The sequence below is a fragment of the Tyto alba genome, unplaced genomic scaffold, assembly GCF_018691265.1.
Source record: "Tyto alba isolate M040663 unplaced genomic scaffold, T.alba_DEE_v4.0 Super-Scaffold_1, whole genome shotgun sequence".
In the NCBI taxonomy this organism is placed as follows: Eukaryota; Metazoa; Chordata; class Aves; order Strigiformes; family Tytonidae; genus Tyto; species Tyto alba.
In genome coordinates, this window is record NW_024881261.1 from 33,828,206 (window position 1) to 33,844,382 (window position 16,177).

The 16,177-nt window shown below is 37.7% G+C and overlaps 1 long non-coding RNA gene across 1 annotated transcript; it reads left to right on the forward strand.

Annotated features, from left to right (window-relative positions):
• Positions 1 to 2,059: 2,059 nt before the first annotated feature.
• LOC116964490 lies at positions 2,060 to 14,914 on the forward strand. The gene is made up of 2 exons (XR_004408767.2): positions 2,060 to 2,256; positions 14,340 to 14,914. It is a non-coding gene; the product is annotated as an uncharacterized LOC116964490 (long non-coding RNA).
• The last annotated feature ends 1,263 nt before the right edge of the window (positions 14,915 to 16,177 follow it).

Here is a 16,177-nt window from a genome sequence, read left to right on the forward strand (position 1 = left end):
CCTAGCAAGTTTGTAGGGTATGTAGTACTGAAACTCAATTTATGGATGAAGTTAAAGAACTGGAAAAATGTTTAAAATTAGGCTTGTAGAGAGCTTCCAAGCCAGTAATAAGGAAATAAAGTAAGACAAAAATACAAAAAGCATGTTTAACAATACTGACGTTAACATGTTCTATAAAAACCTAGTTCGTTAATGATCATTTGTAGTACAGCATTTAACTTAGGCTTCTGAATCCAAATTTAAGAAAACTAGATTTAAGATTTTTGACTGAGAATCTATAGAAATGTCCATTCAATACAAAGGCTACAAATACAATGTAAAACAATCATTTAACCAAGTAACTAAGTTTTAGCGTCACCTTGATCTGCCAGGTAGATCTAATACGGACTTGCCTCATACAAACTGGTAATTTAAGTTTTAAAAAGCAAACAGATAGGTGACTGAATAAATCAATTGAACCAAAACTGCCAGAGGCAGAAACTCTTACCATAAATTGTTCTTAAGTTACAACAAAAATGTAGACCTAAAAGGCAAGATGAAACTCTTGTATTTTCTAAAACTGTGTGCAAAACACAACAAATGTTTTTATTTTATAAAAGCATATTTGGCTACTGAACATTTTTATAGTTTTTATTTTTCTCCTTGACAAAGAGGCTCATATAAACACACTAATCAAAACACCATATTCATCAGTGTATTAAATATCAAAAATAGATCCATCCTTTTTAGTGTTCCCAACACGGCCAGAATTCCAAGTGTCATGCTTAACATTATGGCAAATAAGCACAAAATAGATCACAACTGCGCTGTTGATCTTTTTACATAATGGGTATTTGTGTAAAAAAAATAGTAAACAAAACACTCATTTTTCTTTCAGTTCTTTCCATGCATTTAAGCACAGTTTTAAACTTTGTCTCTGATTTGCATGGTTCTACTATGAACGGTGTAAATACAATCTACTCATTTTCTAAAGGCTCAGTTCTAAGCACATCTGCATCTCAATCAATAAAATTAGTATGGTAGGATGTTTCCACATCTACCCATTTAGCATAAAATGCATTCATTTTTACTACTGTTATCTTAAGTTCCACACACACATTGCCTTTACATATTCTCAATATCTAATCCATATTCTGAGATAACATACACTCCAATTATTACTTTAACAGAAGTGGTAAAACAAACTTTCCCTGACAGGTTTTTTTTTTTAGTGTAAAACAAAAAAAAAAGTCAAATTGCAGAAAATGAAGTGCTTAGATCCTATGTCATGGTAGGGGATTGTATTACTTCAAGTTCACAACATGACTCAAGACACAAAGCCTGTTATGGATAAAAACAGAAACTATGTGAGAAAACTGCAGATCCTTCAAATGAGTTTTCACAACAGCCTACAGCAGGCTTAAAAGGAAGTCTCATACTGGACAAGCTTCCCAGCTCACTAATAATTAACCACTGCTTAACAAAATACTTCATTGTAATAAATCTGCAAATCTTCATGCCAGTCTAATTTCTCCCTAAATATAAATCCAGTTCTGCTCTCTGACGGGTACAAGACTGGTAATTGGCCTCTCCCCCAGAGATAAACTAAAAATGTCTGTCCCTCCTCCTGGCACACTGCATACTTATTTCATTCCAAGGATTATAACCTCGAAGACTTGGAAGCACTCTCAGTTACTCTGCCTGCATGTTCCTGTTATACATCCAAAGGACTCAGTCTGATTTCTGAAGGAATTAGAGACCACTCTGTTTAAGCCCCTAAACTTGTACCAGCAGTTACTAATCACTACCTCACTTTTCCCTCTGCCCACACTATAAAACCACCAAGCCCAGTTGTATGGATGATAATGGAACTACCAAGCCAAGGAGGGGAGGAAAAAAAAAAAAAAAAAAAAAAAAAAAAAAAAAGAAAAAAAAAGCGCCATTCTCATGAAACACCAAACTAACAAAAATAAACCACGTTTTTCATTGACATAAGTGGAACAAAAGCACAGACAAGAGGAAGCAGGAAGTAACAAGCAAGGAAATGCAACTAGCAGGAAATAAAAGCAAAGTGCTGATTCTGAAAGGCTTGTTGCAAAGCACCGTTAGGTCCCCAGAGGAGGAGGTCTGAAGACTGGACAGTATTGGCTTAGGTGCTACAGTGGCAAAGCTACAGGAAGACAAGTCCACAGCCAGTACCATGAAGATCCCATGATGTCTGTTTTGTAACTTTTTAGGAGTCCCGGACCATGCCATAACCTTCTTCTTGTGAAAATGGTAAGTGTATTCCCATTGAGCACATGGTCCTAGTAACTGTATAACAAAGGGAACAAAACACTTCTTAGGTTCTTAAATGTGCTTCACAGCTTTGAACAGAGCCTCAGAGCTGGTTCTCAACTCTCTTTTTGGTAAACTTTAACAAAGCTTGGTGCTACAACTGTTTCATGAGCATGTGACACAATTAAGGAAGGCATTTTGTAAACACTGGAACTTACCCTGTCTGCTCCCCACCCCCATTTAGATTCTTTGCTGTGTAGTAATATGGCTAAACTTGCACTACAATGGATAAACTGGGAATGTGAATATGCCTGCCCACCTATTTTCATGAAGCTTGTAGAAAACTAACTTTGAACTGTTCCTGCTCTGTCAGATTTAATTAAAAGCAGACAAGAAGTTCAAATGTCTTGAGTGTCAGCAGGGAGGGGCTGACAGAAAGGAATACTGTGCGGGAGAATTTAGCTGAAAAGTACATTCTCTCACCAAAAACATTCTGTCAGCTCATTGCAGAGTTATGTATCTAACAGGTCATACAATAGCACACTCAGCAGATTAAAATATATACATGGTTTGACCGGGATCTTTCTCTTCTCAACTAGTTATCCCCATACAATTACATTCTGTTAGCAGAGCCACCATGGGCAGTTTTAGGAATCAGTCTTCTTCCCATACTTGGCTTTGCTCGCAATTTCCATCTTCCTTCTTGCACCTGGCAGCTCCTACCAGCATGCTTACCAGCCAGCAGAGGCTGAGGAAACGAGAACTAGGAGAACAAGTCATTGTAACTCAAGTCTTGCACACTCCCCTCTCTCCCCCGGCTCCCATCAGCTCCTGTGGCTTGGCTGCTGCCTTCCCAGCACTGCTGCTGACAGCAGCCACATGAGCTGGACACAGACAGTAAATCAGCTGGACACAGACAAGAGGAACAGAAGCAGCTACCAGCAAGGTTCACAGCTTTCCCTCACGGCCCTCCTCACGGAAGAGTTGTGTTGCTACAAAAGCTCTTCAGACCTGCACAGCTTCAGCCTCTCTGGGGCATTAAGCAAATAAAGATACTTTGCATATCAGATCCCATACATTAGGTCGAGCTATACATTAGTTTAGCACCAATTTTGCGGCTGAATCAGTTAAGTGTAAATGGAAATAATAGTTCTCCTTCACCTAAATAGCTACAAATCACACCCTTTCTCCAGTGCCTTCGGTGCTTTCAACAGTATAAATTGTTTATACTTTAGAGGCAAGTGCATACAATAGGTATAGAGCTTGTTTTTAACACAGTAGAAAAATTATTACCCTGAACTTTCTACCTCCTACTTGCAATTCCTCCCCTAAAGAAACAATTGCAAGTCTAAACAGTGATTTAGCTGGATGGCTGAATGTTGGTACCGTGATTCAACAGCCTACAAAGTGCCCACATTAAACAGTTCTTATGCATCCTTAATGACCAAAAAAACTCACAGCAACAAACAATAAAAGGAACCTGTAATTTCCTAGTCCTGGAGCTGTTCAACCTGCTACCTCTGGAATCATTTATGCTTTGGAAACAAAAAAAAAAAAAAAGTTCTTTCCTTTCACTTTCTGCTGGAGAGATTTTATAGCAAAAATATAGTAGAGAATTTTTCATGCCTACAACACTTAGTTGAACCAAACTTCCTTATGGTAACTGATTAACAACCCTATTATTTATTACACGAACTCAGCACAAGATATGTGTTTTAGCTTCAGCTATAAGACTTCACTTCAACTTTCTACATCTTACACTGAGTCTTCCAGGAAGACTACAATTCACAGTCACAACACTGCTACTGATTTCTACCTCCAGGTCAGATATATTTCCCTGTTCTGGAAAACAATTCATCAGGTGCTATAGTCCAACAGGAGGCACAGATATTTTCAGGTACTTTCCTGAAAGACAGCCAAAAGCAAGAGAAATAGCATGATATTAGTATTAATTGGGTAGCAATTCTTTTACTCTGCTGCTCTTGTTATGAGGCAGAGATATTTGTATTAAAGTATGCTGCAGTGAAAATAGTAGAAAGTGATCCAGAAGACTTTAATTTCAGTGTAAAATTAAGCACCCACTCCAGGCTCTGAATAGTTATTCAGGAAACAATACAGTAAACTTGGATCACAGAAATAAGCTTAAAAAAAAAAAAAAAAGGCAGCAGCTCTGAGGGAGCTTTTATCCTGCAATTTTTTATGTTTTCCCCTAAAAACAGTCCTGCAAGAATACTTGTGGCTCTGTAGTGGATAATCCATGCTTGAGTTCTTATAGCTAAGTGATGACGTTCGTTAAGTTTATACATGAAAATATAGCTAAACTCTGCAGATTAATTTAGCCTACAGATAAAACTACAAAGAAAATACAGTGTACAAAATTTTCATATATGAGATCTTCAGTGTACAGAACTGTCCACACAGGTCCTGAAACAGCTTATTCTACCTCCCACTCTTGGGGACCTCACAGTTCTGCAAGACATTATTTTTGCTTACATTTTATGAACATTATCTACACAGCCCCAAAGAATTTGCTTCTCAGATCCCTCTCTACATTGGACTTCTGTTTGCTCACTTTCTTGAAAGAGTGAACCCCAAAATCCTGCGACTAAAAGGAATCAGATTAGCCAAATAAATCAACGGCAAGGTAAGAATAGTTGGCAAGTATAGAAATGCACACATATTATCTTTTTCTTCCATAAAAGCTGGTTCTTGGAAGCCTGACTTGACAAAAGGATATACAGCATTCAATTGTATCACTTGTGGTGCCCAAAATGCCTTTTCATGCAGCTGTTGGAGGGAACTCTCAGCACTATTTGGAATTGGATTATATTAGATGAAAAATAGACTGGGCCTAAATTGGCAAGATCCAAACACAGTCAAATGGCTTAAGGCCAGAGTCTTAAATTTAAGATAAAATAGCTGTTGCCATCTTTGCAGGTTTTTATGCCAAAAATACTTCACATTTCTGAATTAAGGACCTTCTCTCTCTGATAAATTGTAAGCATTTCCCACTTTCTAGTTTCTGCAGCCACTGGAGTAAGCCAATTTCTGTTTTTACTTTATTCCCAGGGAGGGGACAACCCCCTTCACAGAAAAATAAAACAAACTAAAAGAATCCTCCAACATTTCAAACTAAACAAGGCCTCATATTTCTCCCCTCACTTCAAGATGTACACTATAGAATTGAGTATAACCATTTACATCAAAACTTAGGGATTACAACTTGCTCTTTGTTAGGTGACTAAAATATTTTTAGCTCTATTTTTTTTTCTTTAAGTTAGCATTCAGAGAACCTGACGAGTTTCCTTCTATCACTAGTTCAAACAATCATACTCTCCATTCACTGCAGAAACATGCAAGTCTGTCTTAAAGTTCTCCTTCTATATTTCTTCCTTATCTATCTATTCACCAAGAGAGTCCTTGATAATTGTCAGTACTGACATGACTGGTGTTCTTTTGTAACACTACAGAAATATTAAGAATATACAAGAAAACCTTTTACTTTGTTTGCCTTAGCCTGATGATATAGAAAAAAACCACTTATTCTGAGCAAAGGAAGTAGTTTTGGAAACACCCTGGAGAGAAATAATGTACAAGATTACTAGACACTGAAAATAGACTAGCAATTTGTATTTCCATTATTGCACAAAGATCCAAACTACAGAATAACACACACACACACAAGAGTAAATAAAAGCACTTATAACAATTCTATAAAAAGAGTGTGAACAGCAAGATGTCTTGGAAAAGAACTCAGATTGTCTATGCGTACATACAGGAAAAGACCAATTTCTTAAAGGGGGTAAAAACTGCCTTCCTCCTAGATCCAAACCCACCTGCAATAAATGTCAGTAATACCAGATCATGTAGCACAATTTTGGATTTTTAAAATTCAAGCTGAATGGTCATTTATACCTCTAGAACAACTAGGGGTAGTCAATGTTTATACACTTAAATGCAAACCTTCATTAGCGCTATCCAGGGATGTTCAGAACCACAGGGCAAAGAGGGAAGGGAGGGAATTCCCATCACAGGACCTGAGCCCATGTGAGATACCACATCAAGTTAGCAGGGGGAAGAAGGATCCTACAGTCCCCTCTCCTCTCCTGTAGCAAATCTGTACTCTGATTAAAAAGACAAACAAACCAAACACAGGAGAAAACAAAACCACAACAAAACCAAAAAAAAACACCAAAAATACAAGCCTTACTAAATCGCAACCTAGACAAAGCTTTGGTCACATACAAAAAAAAAAAAAAAAAAACAAAACAAAACAACCCACAAAACAGCAACACAATTTTCAGAAAGTGACTCCAGAAATCTGGAATCAAGTTCCTAAATGTAATTCATCAAAGTCTCCTTTATGCTCACCAGCATTTTAAGCATTTCTTTGACCATATTTAATTTGAAGGGGAAGACCTATTTGCAAAATAGGCTTCTGGTCTTTCTCCCTAGTGTCCTATTAAATAGGGTTAAGATCAGCAACCAACTTTTGTGACACTTGATAAACATCTTAAACCAGCAGTCTCTTAGATATCTGTCTGGGATACAGCTGCAAAGTTTACCACAACACATCATTTAATGTTGCTTATTTTCCAAATATCAAGGCTGAAGTCCACCATAACGTGGTTTACCCAAAGCTGTAGGTTCTTGCTTTATCTCTGCTCCATGTCCTGTATCAGGCTGGCTCTCAGTACACATCAGATTTTTTTTCCCCCCTGTTTGTTCACTTAGGCCTGCCTGAATTCAAATTGACTGTTGAGACAGAAGGGAGGGAGGGATGGAAAGAAACAAGTCCCCATCCCATCCCCCAGCTCCCAGCTTTTCCTACTTCTTTTGAGTTCCAGTTACCTAGAAGTAACATCACATCTATTGTGTTTGTAACTTCTAGGGAAGTGAAAGCATCCCAAAAAATTGCTGGACTCATTTGCTTCAGACACCAGTTAAACATCAATGAGCATCACAAGTGAATTATTGACACATGTAAGTCTAAGCTCTTTAAGGTTTGTAATAGGCTTAACAAACAAGCAAACACAAACTGGGGCTATGTCTGAGACCAGTTGCTCTTTTCTTTTCTTTCATGGCATCTCTCAGAATACTCTGTTTAGATTCTTCTCCCCCAAGCACATCCAGTGCATCAGAGTAACAGTAAACTATGAAATACCTGTGAAACATCACAAACTGCAGGTAAAATCTCCCACCTTCCTTCCCACAATTCTCTTTACCACAAGAAAAACTTACTGTATTTTGCCTTTCAAATAAATCTGAGTGTTAGTGAAAATGCAAGTAAAACAATGTTGCAGATTCTCTGGAAAGAACATCTCATTTTTTGACAGGGAAACTAAGGCTCCTTCACCACAAGCCACCCTACAGCCACCTGGCTGGGCATGGGGAGGAACGGACAAGTGAGAAACAGATATACTGAGGTCTGGTTTGATAAAAAATGTCTGACCAAATCAAGCCACACTGTCTAGCTTTGAAATGGCTTCACTACATCTTCTAAGCATCAACTCTACAACAGTTTGGATGGTTTAGCAATTTCTAACACATTACAGTCAGTGCTTATGTATACAAATATGGCTTGTAGAAGCAAAACATTTATCACTCATTTAGAAAAAGATGTGAAGCTAGACCTATTCTCTGCCTGCTCTACAGTTTTCATCTATTTCTAACTTACAGTACTTTGACCTGGGTTTCCATTAGCACCAAGAAATAGATTTTTATTTTATTTTATTTTATTTTTCCAAATGTGGTGGGTTTTCCCCTCTTCGCATTGGTTTAGGACTGCTGTTACAAATATGGATCTGAAGCCAACAGTCATATACATTTCTGGCTTATGTACATATACTGCACCTACAGTTCTCCAGGATCACACTAGTTTTAAAAATACAAGGTTTTGAAGACTAAAAGAATCTTCCTTTCCCTCGCTCCCCTAAAAACCCAGCCCTTCTTAATCAAAAACAAAGTCCATCTGCTAATCCCGAAGTGCTCCACTCCAATAGCATGTCCCAGCACTCAACAAGCTATATTTTAAGTTTTGTAGGACATGAAAGAACGTGCTAAAAAAGAAAAAAAAAAAAAAAAGAGAAAGAAAAAAAGACTGCATCACATTTTCATAGACTTTGGCATTTGGATCCGACTTACAGTGCAAGATGCTTGTTTAGCAGGGGGAAATAGTTGCGATTCCCAGTATTGCATGTGATCCAAAGTTAGAAATCCGTCAAAACATCTCATTTCAACAGGAACATATCACAATCAATAGCTCCACAGTACAAGACCATTAAATTAAATATCATCTCATACATATGTTGGCTACTATTTTAAACTTATGACAAATAAAATCCCATTATGTCAATGATGTTAGAGACCAAATCACACACAAAAATAGCATCATGTCTTTAAAGGGCTCCAAAACCTTGATGTTGTCTTGCACAGGTCCCTAAAGATCCAAAGGCAATGTCAAGCTGGCCAGATGTCATCTGGACAACGTAGTCCTTGTCAGACACATGTGCCAGGAGACCAAGGACCAGCACATGAGGAGAATCTACCATGAGGGAGAGTCTTCACCTACAGTTTTGCTCATAAGTCTGATCTTTCTCGTACCTGCTCTAGTTCTCAACCTCTCACACCAGCCAAGTCCTGCTTGCTTCCCCTGCACCCTATTTTATGATGCCAACTTTGCAATTTCCTAGTCTTTAGCTTTGTTTCTAACCATGCTATTGCCTGGCCATTTAGCAGGCGGAATTCCTTTGGCACTCTGGTTCCTTCCCTACACTCTCCCAAGTCCCATGCCTGTGGCTGACTCTTTCCTAAGCCTGTCTCTAACCTGTTTGGCATGAGCATCCACACACCAGTCAAAAATCCCTGTAGGTGCCTAAATAAACATTGCTACAGATGAAAGGCCCCCAGTTATAGAAATCAGGTGAATGCGGAGACCCACACTTTATCCCTAGGAACCCTGGGACTTTGAGAAGTGTTGGTAACACTACGATAGTGTGGGTGATATCTATTGTTAAGACAATTTAAAATTTATCTCTTCTTAAGTATCTTGCACTTTAAAGCAATAACTTTGTTTTAAGACAACCTCCAATCACAGGGTGTTACAATGCACAGACCCCATCCAAGATGACTCCCAGCTTAGGCCAGCAGCGCAATGAACATTGCCTTGAGAATAAGGCGTGAACTGACAATAGTAATCTTCACAATCCTCCTGAGGCATAAAAATGAGAATACATGAACCTAAACATCCAGTGTTCTGAGAGACAAGTAGTGCAGACTGCCCTGTAATCACAGAGTGAATGTTAGAGGATGTTCCTGAGCTGTTTGTGACCATAAACATCATTGTCCTTAGGCTGGTGTAATTTGTGCCCTAAAGCACCCTGAAGCCATTTGTTTAGAACATAACTGATGTTCATCATGTCCTAAGAGCAGTGGAAAATCTGCCAAAATCAGTGCAGTCCTAGATAGTTTATAATTCCTCCTGAAACGATAAATCTTAAAGAATCCTGAAGGAACTAGGAAAATGCATAACATACCAAAAGCATTTCTTTAAATCTGATATTTGCTAGTAAGTGTTGAGGTGGGAGAGGTTAAGCAATAAGAAGGGATAGAATAATCTAAGATATTTGGAGTTTATACATTTAAAAGATTCCCAAATATTACATACATTCTGAATTTCAAGATTTATTTTTACTTGTTCACCTAATTAAGCACAGGAGAAAAACTATTTGTATACAAATGCAAATTAGAGAACTTTCTCCTAGCACTAAAGTATGTCATGAAATACATGTTTCTTCCATTTCAAAGCATTTTACTACAGTTTAGTGAAGATTGATATTACAATGTTACCCTCTTCAATTTATTTTTCTACTAAGCATGCAATTTTCTACTTGGCTAATCATTTAAACATGATTATGAAACAAGAATACACACACCACTGAGTCTCAATTGAAGAGCACACAGCTCATTTGTTAGAAGTTAGCCATGTCAAAGAAACCAAAGCAGATAAATGGAGTTTTACTGCTAATGTCCAAACAAGATCAGTTTTCATACAGTTGTTCTTTTTTCTCCTTAAGCTGAGAGGGGGGATGTGGGAAGGAGAAAAAATAGTGCAGCACATTGTTTTCTTTAGTAATTGGTTTTAAAACTTATTGTTATTTATGGTAATTGTTATTTAAATATAAAGTACAATCTTTCATAAGGAATAACAACCTATGAGTTTGAATACAGATTTTAAAAATCCTTATACATTAAAAAGAAATAAGTAATGTATTGCTACCTAATTCCTTTGCTCTTAACAGGTTTAACTGGTAGTAAAATTAAACAAATCCCTTGATTAATTTTCAAATTAAATTCATTATTTATAACTAGCAGGTGTGCAGTCTAGTGGCCTTCCCATCTTTAATAAAAGCTTTTGCTTATTATTAGACATTCCAATTAGTTTGTCCTCCCAAGCTGCCATGTATCAGTATACAAAGATCTGTTTATCAGCAGGACAAACTATAACAAGTATCAATGTCTGTATTAAGTAAACCAATAATTAACTGGAAGTGTTTCTAAAAATAGGAAAGAACACATTCTGCAAAATATTTAGTGTGATCAGAATATCACTAGTGTTTTGAGGGGATCACTAGTTCAGATGGACAAAAGCCCAACCAGCATTCAACAAGCTTTTTGACTGCACAGAGTCATCAGCCACGTGGTAGGTACAAGTGTCTGCCAGGAAAGCAGAGCAGAAGAAACATGATGACAAGAGTGACAAACATCTACCCACCCTTGTAAGCAGGAGGGATCACAAACAAAGCAGCTGGCGAGCTGCTGGGGCGAGGGGGGGACAGCTATATTGACAAATCCAGGTAAAACAGCAAAGACATTCTTTCCATCAGAGGAAGTGCAAGACACCTACATATTGGCACAGGTTTTGGGGGAACTGCTGTCCCAGAGGCACTGCTCACAGCCAGACTGGCACTAAAAATTCAGCCTCCACTTTTCCTCACCTGGCCCCATACACTAACCTCACCAAGACATGTGGTGCACACTTCTCTATTTTAAGTTCTATATCCTCACTTCATGTTGGGTTGCCTGGTTACACAGAACACAATGCTAAATACCAAAAAAAAAAAAAAAAATAAAAAATGCATAGATAGATATTTTTGTTGACAAGTGCCAAGAGTTAAGTAGTCGTAGTTAAAAACAAACAAGAAGAATACATTTCAGATGGGTGCTTGACAGCATTACTGCCAATCTCAAAGAGCAGAAAGTGCTTTTCCACTACAGATCTTTAGGGAAAAAATGTAGGCTTTTACGAAAATATGATATCAATGCTGTGGATGGTCCTCTCTGGTTTGGTACTCACACCAAGACTTCAGAGCATACAGAAGTACCAGAAAGCACAGAGTTCACTCACAGCAGTATTCGAAAGTTCCCTATAACCCTAATGGAGAAAAGAGTCAAGAACTCAGAAGAGAAAGGAAACATTCATTTTCACTATCTGGTGGAGTTTTTTTGGGGAAGGAGACTCAATGGGCTTGGGGAGGTAAAACTGCAGCTTACTCCACTAGAACGCAAGTCTTGCATTACACTAGAAGTTAAGGGATTCCTAATAAAATAAATGCAAGGATGGCCTTTCTCTTATGGGCTTTGTGTGAATAGACATTTGAACCCAACAGAATTACTTTCTAAATGTGTTTCTACTCAAAAACAGAGAGGAGAACAATATCAAGCAGTGCAAGTTTTATCATTACCTACCTAATTCACTATGAAAGAGAACAAAAAACTGATGTTGAAGTAGAGAAGGTTACCATAACGCCAGTTACAAAGAGACCCACTTCAGCACTTCTAATCAGCTTCAAGTTTTCTATCAATGTCAGTAGGTTTTTGAGCCCAAGCTTTGTTTGGCATGGTTCATTTCTTAGTGACCAGATTTCTGTACCAGATTAATTGCAATCACAGCCAAACACATTTAGTTATACAGGGTATAAACACCTGCATCGCAAGCAGCAAAAACGAACAATAAAGTTTCCATAAAACCATGGAAGACAGCATCTGTACAGGATAGACTTTGCCAAACCCAGCAACTGAACGTGAAGGACCTGGCAGAATTGCTAGCAGAGAGCTTCCATTCAGCTAAGTGCTGAAGGTACTGTTGATGGACAGGAAAGACTCAGTTTAATTCATTTTCTACCCTGCCTTCTGCTCTATCTCTCAACTTTCAGAGGCCACACTCCATGGGCCCCCTCCTTCCTTCATTAACACACCCCAATATTCTGGGTTGAAACTCCTACAAGGTGATTGCCAAAAATACAAGCCAGCAGGACAGAGGTGAGCAGCTGGAGTCAGAGTTTCAGGCATCAACATCATTATGGTAGAAATAATTTGGCTGCCGAGACCTCCTACCAACATTACTGCCCTAGCAATCTGGCCACATATACTGTCTGGTTATTTGCTCCCTTTGTTTCATGTCTCTGACATTTCTTCTTTCCCAGCTATTGAACAAACTTCAAATATATATGTTTTTAAATATAAAAAGTTACGTGTATATCAATCACTTATTTCTCTAGATATTTCAGCAGCTCTGAAAAGCTGTTCTACATTTCATCCCAATCTTTTCTCCAATCAAGTCTCAAAAAATAGGCACAGATTTTTATTTATTTTTTTTAATAATAATAAATAATCTGTCAATCCTCAATACTGCCATCACTGCTTTCCCTGTTCATTCTATCACCTAAATTAGTATTGAACAATAGGATCATATAGTCTCAAGGTCTGTTATTAAGAGGAGTTGCATTTCTTCCAAGTCTGGTGACAGTCACTGCCATTCAACACCTATGAGAAGTCAAACCAGTCAGCAGCTCTGCACACAAGGGACAAAGCCAATTCCACTTCCTCAACTGTACAGACTCTGCCACAGAATGAAGAGTAGAGAAAGGCATAAATAGTCAGTGACTGTGATGAGTACAGATGACAACGACTAAAGCCTGTGATCCCATTAAATACAAACATGCAACTTTTTTATAAAGTATTGCTAAGAAATAACAGGATTGCATTTTTTGTTTCAGCCAATGGAAGTCATGACATAGAGCAGTAGTCACACAATATTTTCTTTTCATCCTTTAGTTAGAGGCAGTTGCAGTAAAATTTATTACTATTTCTTAGCTGTTCCCCTATTGTTATTTTAACAGAACTCACTATATGAAACTCACTATAACATGAGGACATATTTCCAGGAAGTTCAAACTTCTTCATACATTATACTCAAAAATACATGACCTATATCAGTGCTTTCCAAGGTTCTTAAAGTTTGGCATTCTATTGAAGAGTACTATATGTAATTTTAACCATCAAAACACTCTAGCAAGGACTTCTGAGTAACTAGTACAGCTGGATTTGCTATACTTACATCAGCAACAACTGTCACAAACAAGAACAAAGAGGTTTTACATAATAAACCACAACATATTCAAGTGGTTTATTTACACTAGCACTGAAGGTTTTTTCAGATACTGGCATCCTTCATGCAGAAAGCTTAACATGTTTATCATGCTCAACTGCCAAAATCATCTGCAGTGTGTGGAACTGACACAAAAATAAGCAGATGACAAAATTACAGGTGTCCAACACAATTACTTCTCCTTCCATGGAACAATCTGAATAGTATTCCTTTTTGATGCTTAAATGTCACAGTCTAGTCAAACATATCATCAGATGACTAAATAAAATTACCATGTTTCAGTCTTCCACTACAATACACTGGTTTTGTTAACTGTAGTAAAAGCAGGGCATAAAAGAAATATTAACAACAAAAGGCACAAGCTTTATGGAATTTGCTGTTACTTATTAGTATCTTTTTTTACACATATTCCTCTTAAGTAATGATTATCTATAGTGGATACATAAAACAGGTTCTGTTTCTAAGCTTTTTTGCCCCCAATATCTAACCTTTCAATTAACAATATTTGGTATATTTCCCCCCCACCCCTCCCAACAGGGAATATATTTGAGCTCTGTATGAGGTTAATGATCTTTGTACATTTACTTTTCAAGTTATAGACCACTACTGAATATTGTATTTTCTTTTGTTCCAGTTTGATCAAGGGAATATTGTTCAACAACACCATGTTCTTTAACAAGTTCTTTAGCAAGACGGACACATTAAAGACAAGAGACTGCAGAAGAGACATGCATTTCATGAGAATTATGATCATTGGAGCAAATGCCACATAAAATAAAAAGTCCTTCATCTCTTCAGGGTCACGTTGCTAGCTACTTGTATCACTGTAACAAGCAATTCTAAACTGCTTATAACAATCCAGTATAGTTCTCTTGAAGAACAAAGGGCACTTCACTTTGAAAGCAGTTTAAATCTAGCCCCAAAAATGTGGCTGTTTCTATCCTGTAAAACCAAAGATGTCACGGTGAAACTATACTAGTATCAAAACAAATACAGCAGAATCACTGAAGTGAGGAGAAAGAGCCATAGAGATAAGCAAAGTATTAAAGCTGCCAACCAAGGACAAGACAACTTTTAAAGGGCAATTACAGAGAACACAACCTAGAATTATTATTTTCTTTTAGAAAAGTTGTTTCTTTAGCTGTATCACAGATTTCCTGATGGGCATGTGAACCTTAATAAAATATGAAAATACTAGTATACCAGCAATAGTTGCATTCCAATTACTAAATCAATCACAAATCATAATAATAATAACAAAAAAAAAATGGTAGCTGGATTGTTGTCCAGATGAGACACAGATTGAGAGAAATATTTGGAGGAGTGATTACAAGTGGCACAAAATTCCACTGACCACTCCCACACGAGCCCAAAAGACTGATACCCATTGAGAGCTGATGAAGGTGATGGAGAGGGGCAGGAGGAATGTTAACAATCTTCCCCTTTTGACCCACATCAAGACTGAGACCACAAAGTGGCTTTGCAGGGATGGAGTCCATGAAAAGAAATACAGGCCACACACGAGAAAGTATGCTGAACTGACACAGACTGATGCATGTGCATTCTTCCCTTTTTTTTTTTTTTTTGACTTGTTTGATTTATGACTCAATTAGAATAGTAGGATGGATATATCATTTTTATATTGAAATTATCACTGTTTTTCATCAGACTTGGTAAAACAGCTTCATTTAGGACTTACTGACCCTCCTATTGCTCGTGCCAGACTTTTCCAACCACTAAATCAAACACAGTTAAACACATAACTATTGTTCATACTCTTGTAGAAAGCTATTGTTTCCAGTGAGTTTCCCCAGAATTCAGGATTAGCTCCTGCATGCTGCATGAAGATCATTGGAAAAGCATATTACTCATGACACTTGTCACATTGTTTCTGAATGTATTTAACTCACTATGCCTGACACCTGCGTTTTAAACAATTTAGTGCTTATTTATGAAACATTACATCACGGAAATCAGAGGAAAGTCTCAATGTATTTACATAACATTTTTGGCAGCAATGAAACCAGGTGGCAAAGGACCTGCCCTGCTCCCCCACCGCTCCCTGTAACAACATTGCTACAGTCCGTCTCTCCTCAACTACAGCAACAAAACACTTTTCAAAACTGGGCTGTAAGCCACATCACTAAAATGACTAAAGGCTGAAAAAAGTTTAACCTGTATCAATATAAGGAAAAGCAATAACTTCAAGAACAATAGTACCTTACTGAATTAAAGTCATTTCACAGAGTGATACCAGAGGGAAGGAAAACAGGGAACAGACATGTTTATAGGAAAGGATTGCAAGAATCACCAGAGCACCGTAGATTTGAAGCCTCAAGGTGGGGGTGGGTGGGTGGGTACAGGGAATAAGGCAAAGAAAAAAAACAGCAAAACAGAAAAGACAAAGGTCTCTGCTGTGTTAGGGTATTAGGAACTATGGCACTGCAATGAGATGTTGAAGCCACAGGTTGA